At 36.8% G+C, this 16,945-nt stretch overlaps 1 pseudogene; it reads left to right on the top strand.

Annotated features, from left to right (window-relative positions):
- The first annotated feature begins 7,815 nt into the window (after positions 1-7,815).
- LOC119543705 lies at positions 7,816-8,783 on the top strand (annotated as a pseudogene).
- The last annotated feature ends 8,162 nt before the right edge of the window (positions 8,784-16,945 follow it).

The following is a 16,945-nucleotide window of genomic DNA, read 5'->3' as shown; positions in this document are numbered from 1 at the left end:
TAGCCTGGCTCTGTGATAGGTCAGGGAGTCTAATAGGGTGGTAACTTGGAACTATGTACCCCAGAAAAACATATTCTTAAACTTACTCCATTCCTGTGGGTGTCAACCCATTGTAAATAAGATCCCTTCAAGATATTCCTTCAGTTAAAGTATGGCCCAAATGAATCAGGTTGGGCTTTAATTGGATTACTAGAGTCCTTTATAAGCAGAGTGAAAGTCAAACGGACTAAAAAGCCATGGGAAGTTGCTGAAAGTCAATGGAACCCAGAGAAGCCAGGAGAGGCTGCCATATGTATTGCCATGTGACAGAAAAGCCAAGGATCGGGGATTGCACATAGCCAGTCCCAGAATGCCACAGTCTTCTGGGAAAAAGCATGGCTTTAATGACACCTTGATTTTGGACTGCTTCTAGCCTCAAAACTGTGAGCCAAAAAATTCCCATTGTCTAATCCAACCCACTACATGATATTTGATTTAGCAGCTAGGAAACCACAACAAATAGCAAGAAGAATTCAATAAGAGAAAAACCTAGGAGACTAAGACCTTTGTCCTTATGGAAAGGGAAAATAATGTAGATCATAATCATTTTATATAACTACTCCTGTGATTCCTACAGAGCCTGTTGGGTCTATTTCATATTTCTTTTCCCGAGGCCAAATAATCCACATATCTTTAATTATCTTTGTTGCTTACCTATGAGTGGTCTACAAATTCCTTTATTATTTTATTTTGAGAAGACTGTGGACTAAGGAAGATGGGCTCTGAGCCAACCACAGTGGAACAATGACAGACTGATATTGAGTGCATCATTTTACTATTTTATGTTATTATTTTTTTTTATTTTGTCTTGCAACATTCATTCCCTCCACCTAACTCCTTGTGTTCTCAGCAAATATCTAGGTAGGCTGCATTGACACTATTCTCAACTTTGGACTGGCCCTTGATTGGTTTACTGATACCTCATCCCCAAGGTCCTTGTGATTGGTTTGAAGTTGTGTGTGATCCAACCTGAACAAATGAGGTCCCAGACCAAAGATTTGTATTTGTCTGGTAGGTTCTTTCTTTTCTTGCTGGCATGATATGAGGATGTCAGGCTTGCAGCTGCTGCAGATGGGGCCACTAAGGGCAACTTTGTGGCACCTGAGGGTAAAACTAAATGGAAGGAAGGTAAAGTGGTGAGATAGAGACAAGTTGGGCCGTGGGTAAAATAGGTGAAGCTGCGGAATCAAGCCTTATCTTAAGTCAGAACTGCCGTTGGAACTCAGCTCCTTAAGCCTGATCAATTTCTTTTATTGTTTAAGGCTGTTGGATTTTTTGTCACTTGCAACATGAAAGAGTAATATGACCACGTGCTACACCGTTATTTATATGTCCTGTGAAAAGCCAAGATGATCAATAGTGGTGATGATGTTTGTTTTTTGTTTTTGTTTTTTTTTTTTTTCAAATGAAAGCCCTGCTTTAGCACTGTGGCATATGGAGCTGACTGCCCATTGTTCACTGTTTCTTTTCCTACTTTTTGACTTGGGTGTGTAGCAGTATCAGAAGGGTGTGTAGCAGTATAAGAAACTCTTAATCACACTTTCAAAACTCTTGTTCAAGAAAATGTAACATAGGATGTAATGCTAAATGAAAAAAAGCAGGATCCCAAATTCTCTATATAGCACAAATCCCATGTAGAAACACATGGGAAAATATTACTTTTATAAGAAAAAATATTAAAAATATTCCTGCTCTCTATGGCACTACTAACATAGGATATTGTCCTTCTTAGACATGAACTCTCTCTTTACAATCTGGATGGTCCTTGTGATACATGTGGTATGTAATGTTACATTCATTTGTCATACAGTCATTTCATTCAACAACTAGATTGTGATCAAATATTGCAGCACATTAATTCCCTAGTGAGACAAGTTAGAATATAGTGTGCCCTGCTGTTTTGTCACATTTTCCTCTTTTTATTGTAACTTTTTTTTAACATCATCAGATTTGGCGGTTTTATCAAAATGATTGACTCCTAAATTGGAAGATTTGTTTGATGGTAGGCGCTAGATCTTGAATTAGAGAGTTTTGCTTGAGATTTAAAAGAGCATGTGTGTAGTGTTAGCTCCACTGGCCTTACGTAACACATGTATCAGGTACAAGGTTTCTCATTCCTGAATCATAGTTAAGAAACAAAGAGAAAATAAAAGAGAAACTTTCCACCCTTGAAAGTAAGTGTAAAATGTCTTAATGATTTTTTTTTTTTTTTTTAATCATCATTTTATTGAGATATATTCACATACCACGCAGTCATACAAAACAAATTGTACTTTCGATTGTTTACAGTACCATTACATAGTTGTACATTCATCACCTAAATCAATCCCTGACACCTTCATTAGCACACACACAAAAATAACAAGAATAATAATTAGAGTGAAAAAAGAGCAATTGAAGTAAAAAAGAACACTAGGTACCTTTGTCTGTTTGTTTGCTTCCCCTACTTTTCTACACATCGATCCATAAACTAGACAAAGTGGAGTTTGGTCCTTATGGCATTCCCAATCCCACTGTCACCCCTCATAAGCTACATTTTTATACAACTGTCTTCGAGATTCATGGGTTCTGGGTTGTAGTTTAATAGTTTCAGGTATCCACCACCAGCTACCCCAATTCTTTAGAACCTAAAAAAGGTTGTCTAAAGTGTGCGTAAGAGTGCCCACCAGAGTGATCTCTCGGCTCGTTTTGGAATCTCTCTGCCACTGAAGCTTATTTCATTTCCTTTCACATCCCCCTTTTGGTCAAGAAGATGTTCTCCATCCCACGATGCCGGGTCTACATTCCTCCCCGGGAGTCATATTCCACGTTGCCAGGGAGATTCACTTCCCTGGGTGTCTGATCCCACGTAGGGGGGAGGGCAGTGATTTCACCTTTCAAGTTGGCTTAGCCAGAGAGAGAGGGCCACATCTGAGCAACAAAGAGGCTTAATGATTTTTTTATGCACTATCTAATCATTGCTAAATTTTATTGTTCCTATCTGGACATATACCTTTAAAGTAGCTAATTGTCTTTCTGACAAAGCAAAGGAAATGAGTTATTCAAAGTGGAGGTCTAATAAAGCTGACATTAATAAGAATTTTGAAATATCATTGACATGGATGATTTATAAGCTCCATGCCTAATTTTATGTTGTTTTTAATTGTCATGAGAGTATATTTATGCCTCCAGCAGTGCAGATGAGGTGATGGAAAAAAGCAACAAAATAGTATAATGTATACCACTTTCCAATAAGTGATATAATAGCTTGGCTGTTTAAAAATTTGACTTATTTTCTAATGTCTTTGACCACACATGGCTTCTTAGAGCTGTGCCTCTTACTCCTTGGAGGAGGAGTATTGTGGTGAGAGAAGGAAGATAAGAGAAGTACAGTGAAACTTCAGAGATTTACTCTGGGTTGATTCAGCAAGGAGATGAGAATTCTTTCCCAAAGAGAACATGGCATCCTTTTAGAACATTGAGAATACAATGGAGCCACTGTTTTAACATTGATGACAAAGATAAAATTTACATTCATAGTTTAGGTTTTTCTGCATTTTAATGAGAGAGAACTACTCAAGGTCATTATTTAAACTTAAGAAAAAATCCAATCCACAGTAAAATGAAACAACTTATTGCAAGATGATACTATACTTTGATTCAACCTAGATGTTAAATTACACGTCATGGTATGTTAAATCATAGTATTTGAGCATTTCCTTTCAGTCAGGATGTTTGTAGTATTATTCACAATAGCCAAAAGGTAGAAGCAACCCAAGTATCCATCAACAAATGAATGGATAAAAATAATGTAGTATCTAAAGACAATGGAATATTATTTGACCATATGAGGAAGAACGAAGGTCTGAGATATGCTGCAACATGGAATAATCTTGAAAACATTATGGTCAGTGAAATAAGTAGGACACATAAGGACAAATATTGCAAAATGTCACTTATAAGAAATCTCTAGAAATAGCAAATCTACGGAGATAGAATGTAGATCAGAGGTTCCCAGGGAATGGGGAAGGGGGAAGGGGGATGTAGTTTGGTGGATATGAAGTGTGTATAAATAAAATTAATTTCAAAAAATTATTTTTACTATATTCAACCATAGAGCAGATGCTAGACAATTGAAAAAATTTCTTCCTATTTGCCAAAGATTCAATAGCTACTGCGTGCATGGAGAATGCTTATTGTATATCTACTGAGTTTACTATAATATTTGAAATAATATATATGTTGACCAAGTTAGTTAGATTTGGGTCCTTCCTGATGTAAGGGTTTTATTCAACTTGGTCTTAGCTTATATTATAACACACACACACACACACACACACACACACACACACACACACACATTCCTTAAGCATTTTACATATCTGTGAAAGAGACTTTACATATGGCATTTTCCCCACTCAATATTAGGTTTAACGGTTGTTTTAGAAGCTATTAACAGACAAATTAACAAATTAAAAAAATAAATTTAACTGTGGTTGGTGCCAGAGAACACTTTTAATATATGTGCATTCAAAATAATTATCAAGCATTAAAATTCATCTTAGAAATATGAAATCTATCATTATTTTCCCCAAATCTGAAATGGTGCCAGAACTTTGGCTCACTTCCTATATTCACATTTAATTATGTTTATGACTTCTAAGGTAACTGGACACTTTGCATCCTAATAACTGTCCGTAAATCCTTAACTTGCAATCTTCTTTAAAAATTTTACTCTACTCTCTACTAGCTATTTAACCTGTGCTAGTTGCTTAACCTCTCTTTCCTTAGTTTACTTATCTGTGAAATGGGGAAAATTATAAACTTCATTATCAGGCTGTTGCAAGGATTAAATGAGTTGATAAATGTAAACCACTTAGAATAGTTTCTGGCTCAATAAAATCTCAGTAAATGTTAGCAATTTTTATTACTGTTGATTATTTTTTCACCTTCTCTTGAGAGTAAATCCAATTAATGGCATTATTATACTTTCAAGTCACAGTAAGTCATAACAAATAAACATTGAGTCTCAAGTTCTATATTATTCTATTTCAATAAAAATTTCAGAAATTCTAACCCATACTTTCAATAACACTTTCTATTTCATTATATAGAGAAGACAACTAATTAGTGAAATAGGATTTTTTTCATGTGTCACTAATATTCCGATGAGCTCAAAATAAAGTGGTTAATATACATTTTACAGAAAGCATATAATTCTAATATAATAACTTTCTTTCTCATTCCCAGGGTGCTTGTGATGTTTAATTAGTTAACATTTGAAAAGTGCTTTGTGGATTAAGAGTGCTATATAAATGCTAAATGTTCATTGTTAGTAACAAAAGATCAAGTTTGAAAGAACACATCAAGCATATTTTACAAAAGAATTTATTTTATTGTAATTTTTGCTCTTTAACTTTGTAGAAAACTGCCATTAAAGTTTATTTTCCTAAAAGATAAAAGCAGAGCATTTTCACTGAAAATCTCAGCTTAGTTAACCCAATAATATATGGTTGGACTTTGACTAATTCACTTAAAATCAATGCCTTTCACTTTCTTTATTAGCAAAGTGAAGATAACTATACTTAACCCCTACCTACTTAATGCTGACATGAAAATATATAATACTTCTGTAATGTAATGCTAGCTTCATGAAAAAATATAATACTCCTATAAAGTAATGCTAGATTTGGGTTCTTTGCAGGACAATATCATTTATAACTGTTAGGATTATTGCTCAAGGGTGCCTCCTCTATATTTGGTGGAAGGATGTGGAAGCAGGGTAAAGAGTCTCTGCCCACAGCCCTGATCACAGAGCTGGGCAATCCCCCTTCCATCACTTTCCATCCTCTCAGAAATAGAGCAGGCGGGGAGAGCACAGCAAGCTGGAGAATCCCTGAGCTGCAAATGCCCTTAGAAGTCATCTTATCCAACCCTTAGTGCCCTTGAAGCAAGTAAAATCCAGGTTGAAAAGAAAACTGTAATCATATACTTTAAATGGGTGAACTGTATGGTTATGTGAGCGGTAACTCAATAAAACAGTTTTTAAAAAGTGTGTGTGTGTGTGTTTATGGAGATGTCTGCTTCTTTGACCCTTCCCTAACCTGAGTGACAAACCTACTTTACCAAACCTGCTTTCATTCCATTGTGGTCTTCAATGAATTGTGAAATGCAATGGTGGTGTCCAACCAGGACCCCAGATGATGTCTTTTTTTCTTAAGAGCTAATGGCAGATGATGGCAAAAAGTTATTTTGGCTGTTCTCATTTCTTTTTGGCATTAACTTTAAAGGGCTTCTGAGAAAGCTTTTTGCCTTATCAAACTTTCCTTTCCACACTCTTTCACAACTTAATTTTTACCCAGGCCCTAGGCTGTTCGTTTCTGACATTTCACCCTGGAGCACCATTCCTTGAGCTCAATGGCTCTCAACTGGGAATTCTTTAAGGAGCATTTGGTAATGAGAGGAGATAGTTTGGATTGCTACAGTTAATGGTGCCTGAGGCCAGGGATGATGATAAATGTACTATAGAACAAAGAATGGTCCTACCCAAAATGCCTGCAGAGCACGTGGTAAGAGATACTGATGCAGTCTAGCTTAAGATTTTGCTTCCTTTGACATTGCCATTGCCATTCTGAACTTAACATAAGTTCTGGATCCAGTCCTCGGAACTAGTTTTGATATATGGTCTGGTAAGAGGTGATGGAAAAAGCATGTGTATATGGATATTCTGGAAATGATGCTCTCATAGGGGCAAAGGAGATGGGCAGGGAAGACTAGAAGACTGACCCAGCAGCAATTTCTACCTCCCTGCCCTCTTGTCTCCTTTCAATAATGTGGTTGGGAAAGCTATTTCTTTGTTTCCCCAACTTTCCTTGTAGAGGAGTGGCCATGTCACAAAATGCTGACTGATGAGATGTAAGTGAAAACCTGCTTGGGGTGGAGGTAGGGGCTTTTGGAAAAATTTTGCTTTTCTGGTAAAAGAGATGGCACACAGCACCCCAGCAACCACTTCCCGTGGTCTTGAGGTGTGAGGAAAAAAATAAAAACCCTCTTTATTGGTTTAAGCCAGTTAGTTTGGTTTTCTTACTTGTAGCTGAACATATTCCTAACAATACAGAATTCAAAGGAAAAACTGCATATGTGTTCATGATTTTGTTTATCCTTGCCTTCTTCTCAGAAGATTCTGTCAATCAGATCCACTCTAACCTGTGGCCCAAAGAGTAGCCAAACCTGGCAGGACTCTCATTTAACTAATTTCATTGTTTATTCAGAGTATGCTATTTGAAAGGCAATATAAAAGAAAAAAAAAAATGGAAGAGATATAGTCCCTACCTCAATGAGCTTTAATTTAGTGAGACAAAGAAAGGAGACAATTTTACTAAATTATTCTGATCTGGTCTACAATAAGAGCCTTATAAGAATCAATTTGGAAAGCATAAGTGGTTTAGAAGTGGGAGAGTTCGGAGACAGGGAGGACAGAAAGGAAGCTACTGCCACCATTCAGCCTGGGCAGTGCCCACAACAGTTTCACCCAGGAGATGCCATTACTAGGTCCCCGAACATTTGATGTAAGGTAGAACTTCTGAGTTGAAAAGGACACTCTCCTTTATATCTGAACAATTGGTCTTTCGGTTGCTTTCCCACAGTCTCATGAGTTTTGCTTGCTGAAATCATCCATTTTCATATCAAAAAAATTAGTTAAGCAAACAAAAATCAGTTAAGGACATGGTGTAGGTGGGGGGGCTGATGTGCAGAGTTTGGCGGCATGCAGACAACACTCAAGTGTCCCACTTTGAAATGCAGTGGGATTCAGGGAGTTTCTTTCTGTCCACAGTGGTGCAGGTGAAACTAGTGTGTGCAGGTTTTCGGACTGTGGAGGAAACCCTCCGAGCTCAGCTGAGAAGTTGGGATATCTAAAGAGGAGACCTTAGAAACTGTACAAATTATAAGAAGAAAATGTCTCTTAAATATACCAAGACATGCTGGTACATCTGAGTCAGGCAAGAAGTGTACAGCACTGGAACTTCTTGAGCAGGAGCATACCCAGGGCTCCATTATTACCTTCTGTTCAGCACTAGATAACATTCTTGGGGGTGGAGTACCCTTAACCAGAACAACAGAAATCTGTGGTGCACCTGGTGTTGGAAAAACACAATTATGTATGCAATTGGCAATAGATGTACATATACCAGAATGCTTTGAAGAGTGGCAGGTGAAGCCGTTTTATTGATACAGAAGTAAGTTTTATGGTTGACAGGGTGGTAGACCTTGCTACTGCCTGCATTCAGCACCATCATATTATAGCAGGAACACACAAGAGAGAAGCACCAGAAAGCCTGGGAGGATTTCATTCTTGAAAATGTTCTTTCCCATACTTATTAATTTCATTGTCCTGATTACGCAGAACTTTTGGCACAAGTTTGTCTCCTTCCAGACTTCCTTTCAGAACACTCAAAGTTTTGATTAGTGATAGTGGATGGTACTGCTTTCCTTTTTGTCATGACTTAGATGACCTGTCACTTTGTACTTGGTTACTAAATGGCCTAGCCCAGCAAATGATCAGTCTTGCAAATAACCTCAGATTAGCTGTAATTTTAACCAATCAGATGACAACAAAGTTTGATAGAAATCAGACCTCACTGGTTCCTGCTTTAGAGGAAAGTTGGGAACATGTTGCTACAATATGATTTATCTTTCACTGGGACTGAAAGCAGAGTCTCAGGGATTTAGAGATGCTGTGGCTGCTGCATGTTCATTGCCAGTAGAAACTTCCTTGAATTCCCGGAAATGGTCATGAGAATCAGAAGAAGAAGAACAGTAATCCAAAGACTAATCTCAAGGTACGCAAATGTACTGATGCCTTCAGATTCAGTGTGTGCAAGTAGAAGACTCATTACTTTACAGTATAAACACATATTATGGCATGAATGAATCAGAAACAGACTGAAGTGAGTGGGAAAAATAATTAAGGAATATGATTCTTTGAAAAAGTTCTTTTAAAGCACCCTTCTATATTTATATTTTGTTCTGTTTTCATTTTTGGTAATGTTCAGTAGAGATTAAATGGGTAGTGTGTTTCACAAAAATGGAAAGCTGATCTCGTGTGGCCAATGTGAATTTATCATTCAGAATGCACCCCCTCCTTCTTTGACAATTGCCTAGAAAATCTTTTGTCCTCTGTTTCAAATGTAACTTTGATAACTCTTAAAATGACAGATTTTATTGTTTTAAAGAAGTGGCACCATGGGTCAGTCATCATTATATTAAGTTTTATGGGTAAAATATAAATTTTAACTGACCAATCTGACTTTAGTAACCTGTATCCTAAAATCTAAACCATTTTTAAAATTTTCTATGTTGTTTTATAATGTTAAAGGAGGGATTTTGGAGCTATTATCTCATTTAGAAATTGTCTAGAACATACATCTTCCAGAATAGTTGATAAACTCACAATTATTTATTTCTACATTTTTGAGACCTAGTAGATCCATTCTAGGATTCTAGGTGTTTTAACATGTTCCTTTGAATAAACTTAACTCTATTTGAAAAAATTAAAAGTTTTAATTCTTGAGTGTTTTGAAAATCATTTAAAGATATTTTGGCACCTGGTTATTCTTAGTACTCTCAATTCATTAACAAAATTTACTTTGATTCCCGGTGGAAGCAAATTATTTAAATAATTGAATATTATGTACTGTGACAACCACATTTTCCATATTTTAGTGACAGGTGGTATTTCCCTTACAAGATAGTATATCAAATTTATAAAATTTCCTCAACATATCTATCCTGCAATTGATCACATAGACTAACTGTAGTAAAACAGGGCTTTGAGAGTGAAAGGGGCACTGTTAACATTTTTGCCAGGGCGATGTGCATAACCTGGAACTGCCCAAGGTAGGTCAGGGGTATGGTCATGTAATTATTTAAGACTAATTTCAAGTGACTAGTTTAATGTAGGACAACCGATTGTAAGTATCTTACTTTTGAAGCCTTTAAAGCACAGATTATTTTATTGATGTAATCGTTTAAAATAATTACCTATTATTTATATTCTATCTGCTCCAATCATAAAATCAAGAGTTATGAAGGGGTTGTATATAATAAATAGCAGTGTAACAACACGTCAGATAATGTAGGATCTCCTTTGAAAGCATCATAATACTATACTTTAAAAGAACTGTAGGACCCTGATTATAGCCAAAGCCAAGTGTGTTTCTTCTTGTTTGCAACTTTTTTAAAAATAAAATTTTATATCATAGCCTTTTCAAACTGTTGCTATTGCTCAAAAGGGTATTTATTTTTTAGTTATAAAAATAATATACATTTATTATAGGAAACTTAAAAATATATTTCTATATGCTCACATACATTTTAAAAAACAAAATTATATTATTTTGTTTCCTGCTTTAAAAAAGAAACTAATATGTCCTCATATTTTCCACATCATTAAATTTTTCTATGACAGTTAAAAAAAAGTCAATTAAGTGTCTGTGGTGTGCTTAGTGAAAGGAAGTGTTGCTTAGTGGAAGGAGTGCATACTCTGAGTTTGAATCCTGGTTCTGCCACTTGCTAATGTGGACTTGGACTTTGGCAAGTCACCAAACATCTCTGTGCCTTAGTTCCATGATCTGTAAAATGGGAAAAAAACTTAATACTGAATCCATAGCATTGTTGAATTGATTAAATGCAATGAAATATGTAAAACACCTAGGACAGTGCATGGCATATAGTAAGTGATCAACAGATAGTAACTATTATGTGCACAGCATTGGGTGATGTCATTTGAAATGCAAAGAGGAAGGCAAAGAATGTTGGGGCCATAATCCTGTCATTTAGGGGTTTAACAGTACTGGAGGAGGTGTGTAAAGAGAGCAATTACAGTTTGTTGACGTTACCTGTAGGAAGGGGTAAAGTTGAGATAAGCTTAACTTGGCAACTCTAATGTACAGTACCTGGTCCTGTATGTACCTCAAGCCAGGTTTTCTACATGATGATTCTTAATACACACACACACACACACACACACACACACACACACACACACACACACACACATACACACACATTCAAACTCTCTTCTCCGCCAACGTGAAGCCAAGAGTGAAGCTGCCGTGGGGGCCAAGTAATTTTCCTGAGGCAGTGGGGTGGTAAGCTCTGAACATAGACCCTCTGAATAAGACGGAGTAGGTTCTACCTGCCTCTTGGGACAAAGGAAGATGTGAATGAGCGTCTCCCACATTGTTCAAATAGGATTTGCAGTAGCTTATGCACAATACAACAGAATTAAAAAAAACAGGAATTTTCAGGGTAAGATGAAAGAAATATGAGTGGGAAAATAAGATCCAGCCTGGGTTAGGGGCCTTGGGAGGATTTGCTGGACCCTTTTAAACTGGAGGGAAAAAACTGGGATAATTCAATTGTAAGCTAACAGGGGATTGATCAAAATACTTTATATGAATAGCTGGTCTTTCTCTACATTTTTTTTTCCATGAAGGTGGCAATGTTAATTTTCTTTGTCAACAGCGTTTGTAGCTTGTATAAATGTCTTGTTAATCTCAGTGCTCAGGAATGCATATACCCCAACATCGACTTAATGTATGAATTTTCTGAGATTGGATTATATCATTACACCCACATAAATATATAAACTTCATGCTGCATTTATGTAACACAACAAAACCTGGTTACTAAACATCCTTTGTTCCTTTTGCTTTCCACCACATGATATTGTTTAGAGGAGTGTTTTGGTTCTAAGCATATAAGATATTTTTTAAATAAGTGAAAAAATTTTTAAAAGATATATTTTCCATGCAAGGATGCAGGTTGTCTCTTTGAAGCATTAGAAAGCCACTCTTTGGGGCTTAATGTTTTCATTTAAACAAAGGTCTGCAATAAGTAAGTTTTGTAGATAAGTGCACAGCATTTTAAGTGTCTAAATAGTCAAGACTGGATAAAACCTTTCTTTGTATTTTCTCCTGCTGTCTTGGCCGTGACTGTGGGTTGTGGACCTGAGGCCTCCACCCGCCTGCCCCTACAACCTCCATTTGTGGTACCCATTCCAGGGCTGAGAGGAGAGCATTAGTAAGGCAAAGATGATTAATCACCCATTCAGAGATATAGCCAAAGGATTTCATTCTTCCTCTTCTGAGGGGCGTAAAGGTGCTCTTCTTTGCGATTTTGCATCTTCTTTTAGCATATCTGAAGCTTGAGAGGTTAAACATAGGACAGATGCAAGTGCTGATGAGGAATTGTGCAAAAGCATTGCCATTGGTGCATCAGAGAAGCTGTATTGCAATGAAATGAAAAAAAATCATTGAAACTAGTTTTTTCTTTTAAAAATATTTCTGGGTTTGTCATTTATAACATGATTTGAGATTGCCTTTATTGTAACACAGCAAAGATGATGATCAGAAGAATTCCTGACAACAAAAAGGCTATTAAGCAGACTTTTTACTCTTCAGGGTTTTGTTGGTTTGTTTTTAAGGTTCATAAACACACTACTTATTATTCAGTTAGTGGTAAAGTTGTTGAAATGGAAAACAAAAAGAATAATAAAACCAAAAGAGTAGTTACTCCATTTTTTGTGTGATAGAGAATAGAGCTAAGAAACTTTGCAGGTAATTAGTACACCACTTTAGTTTTATAATTAACAATTTACTCTTTGATGCTTTTTAAAATACCTATAAATGGGTAAAAGTGGTCTAAAAAGAAAAAGGAAATAAAGAGACTTACTGTACTTTCTTCATCTTGATGTTAAAATGGTGCATCCCTTTTATGGTGATGGTGCTTAAATTTAAAATAAAAATGTGTGAATCTTGTCTTATATGTCTTATGTGTGTATGTACACACACACACACACTAGTTTTCTATAATGAAAAGTTGATTGTCATGCTCAACCTAACTTCCTCTATTTAAATACATTTATATCTATATTTTTAGTTAAAAGGGGAATGAATGATTAATTCCCTTTATTTTCAGGAATAAGGAATCACTGAAATTAGAAAGTCACTTATATCATCACACTCACATCCATGGCCAGTTTTATGATTATTCTTCTGGTTCTCCAGGTATTTTATTCCATCTCACTATGAAGGAGTGATTGGATTTCCCATAATTGGCGTAATAAAATATTTTATGATGGACTGGGGGAAGACGTCTCAGATGAGCAAGCTGCTGGGCCTTAAGTAATTTGGACATACTCGAGTTGACGCTAGCTTAGGTATAAGCTTCCTCTTCTGTTCCTGAGGCTCATAAGCAAAGGTGAAGGGGCTTCTAATATCAGTGTTGAAAAACATTCAATTGTCAAAAATGCACATGACACTGAGCAAGGGCGTGTCAGGAGAATCAACAGGACATGGTCTCCAGGTACCTGAGGCTTATTATCTAACAAGTACAATCTTCCCATTCACAGGTCTCTTGCAGAAGTGGTCAAAACCTGCCTGGACTACTTCCAGCAAGCTTGGAAAACCAAATTTGTGATCTGCCAGCCAGCAGACTTTCAGGGAAGGCAGATAATGTTCATGCTTTAAATTTATTCATGTTTCTACTATGGCAATTTGCTGTTTACAGAAAGCTGTCCTCTAAAGCATTGCTCATTATTCTCTCTCTCTAATTAAACGTTCATAAGCCAGAACGTAGTTCTTTTTTTCTTCAAGAATTGAACTTTTTAGTTTAGATAGCTGGCCAGCTTCCATATAATTGTGTTTTATAACCACAAACTAATAAGGATGCAAGACCTCAACACTAAAATTTTTTCATGTATGTTACTCACTCTATGATATTTTACTACTCAAATCAATTTTAAGGTAATTTTGTCCCTTTACATTGATGATGTTTTGCTGAGTGCCATTAGACCACTGGGTTTTGCCCATGTACATATAATTTAATCATTTGAGGGACATCAAAACTACTTCACACCCTGACCTCCTATTTCCAGTCTTACTTCACTGCCTGCACTTTGCAAAAACATCCTGGTTGTCCTGAAACTGCAACTTCAAAAGAGCCATGTTCAGCATCTACATCTTACTACAAGTTTATCACATTGTTTGGACACCCAAGACTGAGAGAGAGGACAGACGCATTTTGTTGGGAGAGAGTTGAGAAAAATTTAGAGTATGTATGGCCGCAAGGTTGTCCTTGGTAGACCTATGAGATCAGGAGGGCTGGCTGCTGTGGGAATGATGGGAGGATGACATAGTGTTCACTATTTTAAAGAAAAGAAGAAGAAAGGGCAGAATATGCATAGAAAATATTTGAAAGGATATATCTCTTTCACATTTTTGACCAGGAAAGGCCACATTTAGACACGGCTCTGAAGAAAGATCTCCCAACTATGGCTTTGTATGAAGTTAATGAGCAGGCAATTCATGAAAACTTATTCTAACCACAAAATGAATTTTAAAAACATCTAAAGTTTAGAAACATAAAAATACATATAATTCTAAGTCTATTGGGCATTAAAAAGGCAGCATAAAATATATGTAAGGATGGTGTATTAGTTTCCTAGACTTGCTATAACAAATTACTGTAAACTTGGTGACTTAAAACAGCAGAAAGTTATTCTTTCACAGTTCTGGAGTGCAGAAGTCTGAAATCAAGGTTTTGGCAGGGCTGATTCTTTTGGAGCCTTTGAGGAAGAATCTATCCATGCATCTCTTCTAGTTTCCAGTGGCAGCTGTCAATCCTTGGTATTCCTTGGCTTGTAGACACATCACTCCAATCTCTGCCTCTGTCTTCACATAGGCTTCTCCTATGTATGTCTGTGTCTTCTATCTGTTGTAAGGACACTTGTTAGGGATTAAGGGCCCACCTGGGAGATCCAGGATACTCTAATCTCAAGATCCTTCACTTAATTACATCTGCAAAGCCTTTTTTCCAAATAAGGTCACACAGTTTCTGGCTGACATAACATTTTGGGCCCACCATTCAACCCAGTACAGATGGTGTGCCAAAATAATAAAAACAGTAAATTCAGATAATTGAAGAATTGAGGTAGGCTGAGCTTCCCAGGAAAAGCTCCACAGAGGAGGCCACACAGAGACTTGAAGAACTGGTAGATTTAGATAGGCAGAGAGTAAAAGTCCTAATGTTGCAAAAGATGAGTAAAGGATGAATGAACACAAGGAAATAGTGTTGTTCATAGCATTTTTTTGTGGAATGAATGGCGAGTATAGCAGAATCTTTACATTGGGTAGTTTGGGTGGGAAGGGCCAGTGTGTGGCAGGGTCTAAAATACTAACTGGTCAGTTGAAGATTTTACCTTCTTCATTATGGTGCCACAGAACATGTGGTAGATGTATAGACATATTAAAAATAATGTTTCTTGAGGAATGATGACAGTAAAAGGCCAAATTGCCAGTGCCTCCAAATTTCAGTTTGCCCTCTGTATGGATGCATTGTGACAAAATCTCCTGGAAAAAAAAAATGTTTCTTGTAATGCACCTTTCACTTTGAGTTTAATATACTTGATTACCATGTGTAATCTGTGAAAATGCATTAGATTTAAAAGCAAAAGGTGGACTGAGATGATTAGCATTTATTGTACAGCTGCCTGGCACTAAACATACACATTGTTAAAGTGCTGACTATTATTTACTAGGTGTATGATTTATGCAAGTCAATCTTTCTGTGCCTCTATTTATATCTATATATAGATAGATAGATATAGATAGATATAGATATGGATAGATATAGATATATAAAGTGGGGATAATATCCCTACAACTATTTACCTACCTATCCACCCTTATCACTAATGGACTGGAAAATTCTTAAAGGATTCTCCTTTGTGCTCAGCATACATAAGAACTCAACAAATGTTATTTAATGGATATTTGAATGCAATGTTTTGAGTACTAAATGAATTGAGTAATAACTGGAAAAAGTATTTTATAAATAGTAGAGTAGGAAAGAATCTCTTCCCTCTGCTTCCTTCCCAGTTCTCTTCAGATATTAGACTAATTCCTGGTTTGAATATAAAGTCATTCCCACCTCAGATTCAGGCTACCCAATCTGAGCTAGGTCATGGTAGAAAGTGTTTTTGGTGGTAGTTCTATGCCCTTTCAACCACAAATATTGGGAGTGCATGTGGTGAGGGAGAAGACTTGTGTCATTTTTAGTTCGTAATTTATAAGAACTTGAGTAATCCCATTCTGGGCTTGGTGGAGGGTCTGATCATCACTCAAAATCCTGATCTTTGTGCTGGATGTAGTGATTGAATGGGAATTGCAGTTGCTGCTCACCAGGAGGTGATGATTTGTTCTGTGTCTGGGAGGAGGAGCAAAAGAGATAGATGGTGAACACAAGGGCAGATTGTGGTAGAGATGCTTACATGTGCTTGCCAAATCTGTTTCCCTTTCCTCCTAGGCACATAGCTAAATTTCATTTTCCAGCATCTCTTGCAATTAGGTAAAGGCTTGCAACTCGGTTCTGACCTGTGAAATGTAGGTAGAACTGATATTTACCTCTTCTAGGCCTGAGCCTAAAATGTCTTGTGAAATCCTCCACAATCCCTTTCTCTTTCCATTCTATGGTTGTGTGATGCCAGGGTGGCCTTGACACTACAGGGAAGAGTGAAGAGATTGGGGTCCCTGAATGACTGCTCTGAGCAGAGGCAAGCCTTCATCTACCCCAACCCTTTGCTCCTCCCCCTTCTCCACCAATCCTATTGGACTGTGATATAAATGAGAAATAAACTGTTATTATGGTAAGTCACTAAGATTTGGGGGCTGTTTGTTATAGCAGTTGGTATATCCTGACTGATACAACCATTGATATTGCTAGATGATTCTTTTACTCCTCCCCAGTTTATTCCTTCTCATAGTCCCCTCATGGCCTCTTCATTGAGCTCATAGATTCAATGGTAGGACAGAAGAGCCAGTCTACCCTCAAATTTAATACCCCATTTGATTTCAACACCCTCACT

The sequence above is a fragment of the Choloepus didactylus genome, chromosome 9 (assembly GCF_015220235.1).
Source record: "Choloepus didactylus isolate mChoDid1 chromosome 9, mChoDid1.pri, whole genome shotgun sequence".
Lineage (NCBI taxonomy): Eukaryota > Metazoa > Chordata > Mammalia > Pilosa > Megalonychidae > Choloepus > Choloepus didactylus.
The sequence above is the reverse complement of the archived record's forward strand: the minus strand, read 5'-3'. Positions and strand labels throughout refer to the sequence as shown.